Source organism: Micromys minutus, assembly GCF_963924665.1.
Source record: "Micromys minutus genome assembly, chromosome: X".
Taxonomy (NCBI): Eukaryota; Metazoa; Chordata; class Mammalia; order Rodentia; family Muridae; genus Micromys; species Micromys minutus.
The window spans coordinates 103,057,169-103,060,344 of NC_137970.1; positions in this window are offsets into that span (position 1 = coordinate 103,057,169).

Below are 3,176 nucleotides of genomic sequence, written 5' to 3' on the forward strand. Positions count from 1 at the left end.
GAAGCTGTAAATCGGCCTTCTCTATTTCCTGGGTAGAGTAAATAAAATGCAAGGTACCTGTTTGCTTTGGACTCCTAAAAGGACATGCTCAGATATCCTTCTTTGGAGCCATGTCATCTTATTTTGAGCAGATATATATAACAAATATATAAAAATCACAAACAGAAGTTGCTGAGACTTTGTCTGATGATTCCTCTCTTAACGTAAGTCATATGTATTGAATGAATAACAGTGTTTAACTGGCTCATCATAGCTGCATTAGTATAAAACAGATTGAGATCTAATTCAGCTTTTTGGTGTTGTTTCTGGTTAGCTGTTAAAATTAGTCTCCATCTGTCACTACTGAAAACAACATATAATATTGTGAGGGAAAAGTATCACTTATTTTCTCTCACACATAATCTAAGGGGATGCAAGGGACTGTAAAGGTAGATGGGGGTTTACTACAGAAAAAGAATGTTCCTCCACTTAAGTTACTTAACTGGGAAAAAACATTATAAGTTTTTTTTCTCTTTTACTTTAGTCTCACCTGATTTTTTTTCTTATGGAGATTTATATTCATCTCCATTTACTATATAAAGAAAAAAGCTAGTAAGTTCCTTGGAAGCTTTGACTCTGAGCAACTGTCTCAAAACAATACAACAGGGAGTTTGTTGGTGGTGGTGGCGGGTAACACTTTTCAATTAGTCGGTTTCTTAAGCTGTAAAGTTGCTTCCAGATGGTGAAAGAGTCAGAGGGTGAGAGGGCGCTGACCACATCTCTGGGCTCTAGGCTTCCGCAACCGAAGTCCCGCCTCACAACTTCCGGGAAGTTGCGAGCCGCTCCTGCCTTCTTAAACGCTGATGATAGGTTTCCCGATCTACATCAAACTTCTGCCCAGAACTCCTAGAATAAAGTAGACGAAAAATGCTGGACGGTTTTGATGTTAGGGCAGGATAGCGTTCTTTACGGAATGGATTTGTAAAAACCGGAAGTCCTCTGGAGAAGTTGTTAATAACTGCGCGCTGGGATTTGAACCTCCATCCTCACGACGGCAGTTGTGCTCCAGGTAGACAAACAGCATGCATGCCTTTCTTCTCCCGCCCATCGCACCCCACAAAAAAGACAGATAAAAAAAAGGTACCAGCAAGCCTGGCTAACAGGATCATTTAAAGAAAAAAAAAATCAAACAAAACTTCTTGTCTGTTTTTCTAAACCTAAAACAGACAAGAATGCTTATCAAGAATTAAAAGAAAAAAAGATTAAGAAAAGAGATTTAAGAGATTTTTAAAAGAAATATAAATTTTAGATTGGGTACTCCTTTAATCCCAGCACTCCACTGTTTTTGCTTTTTTTTTTTTCTTTTGGAGACACTCTCTCAGTGTATCCAGCCTTGGTCTCAAAATCTGCCTGGCTCTGCATCCTGGGTGCTGGTATTAAAGGCATGAGCCACCACACCTGGCTCAATACACTGAACTTTAGTTTTACATATGTACCGCAAGTCAAGGCCGAACTACCTTGTGCTATTTTCAATCCCTCTCAAAGCCATCCACTGCGATCCGGTGTCTGACCTAACATCTTTGTGACCATCAACACCTTAAAATGTATTCTTAGCAGGCCACTAACTTTCACCAATCCAAAAGGTATCTATTTTGAAACCTACATCATAATTCTTCCCTTGGCTGTATATAACTCACATACCTGTGACCTCTCCCACAAGGCATTTGGAAAATACTTTGATTTATGACTTTCTTTGCTTCATAATAAAATATCATGTAAGTACTTCAACTATAGAATATGGTATTTGTTTTCCTGGGTCATGATCACATTTTGGCTCCAGAATAAATGATCTTATTCCTTTTCAAGTGCTTCTGTTTGGACACTTCCACTTATTACTTGAACATAGCACTTTGTCATGTTATTAAATTGACTTCAACTGCTTTCTATGATCTTGACTTCGTTCAGTGTTTTGGGGCAATCGTCTGTGTTGTAGAGAAGAGTATAAAAACTATTTTCCCAATAGGCTTTACCCCCCACAGGACAAGTCAGAGATCTTTAAGATCACTGATAAACTTTTACATTATTTCCCTTAGACCCTTTCAACAGAGTCTGAAATCTACTTTCACATATAACAATAAGTTTGTATTAAAATGTTTACATTCTGGCTCGCACAGAAACATCCACTCTCTGAGCCAGGCAGGATGACTCGGCTCAGTAATCTACTGTTCTCTGCTCTGGAGGCCAAGGCAAGAGAAACATCACAAGCCTGAGGCCAGTGGAGGCCACAAGGGTCACTAGGCAAAGCTAAGCTAATGTGTAAGCTTGCATGAAAAATTAAAAAATTAAAAAGGAGGAAAAAATTAAGAAACCAAATGACAAATACATTTCACTCTTTACTCTTAACAGTCTAGCCAAATTACATATTAATTTTTTAATTTCTCATTTTTAGTAAGTAAATTCTATAATCTATATTGCTACATATTATGTACATATGTATATAAGCACACAGTTCTGCCACCGTAATGCACTATTGCTGGGCAATTTGTTTTCATTTTGAATATTTCATTTGAATATTCATTTTGAATATATTTAAAAAAATAGTAAATACTTTAATCAAACTTAGAAGGCCATGATACATTCTCTTATTTTCCCTCATATAGGTTTTCCTCATCACTTACCACAGTTTGAGGTCCTGCAAGCATGCTAACTATTCTTTGGAATATGTACTCTTTACCCCTTTAGACAAGGTCTCACTGTGTGGCCCAGGGTTGTCTTGAGCTCAGAGTTCCACCTACCTGCCTCTGACCCCTAAGTGCTGGAATTAAAGTCAGAGCAACCACACCTAGCCTTAGGTTATGTAATATTTTAAATGTTTCCTCTTTAACTTCTAGGGTTTTAGAAACAGCATTTCTTAAAATTGCAGACTAGTCATGGATAAAAAATACAGAACTTACCAGCACCATAACTTCAAGCACGCAAGAGATTTCATAAAGTGGTTGTCTTCAGTCAATTCTTCCATTTCCTATTACCAACTGGAGATACAAATATATTAAATCACAGATGGCCAACAGATCACATTTCATGAGCGATTATTTCTACACATATTTATTTCGAAGTTTATTCTCAATTCTTAAAGGATCTCCAGACTGCACAACTTATCTAATTCAAGTGGTCTCAATTCACTCCAAATTCAATTT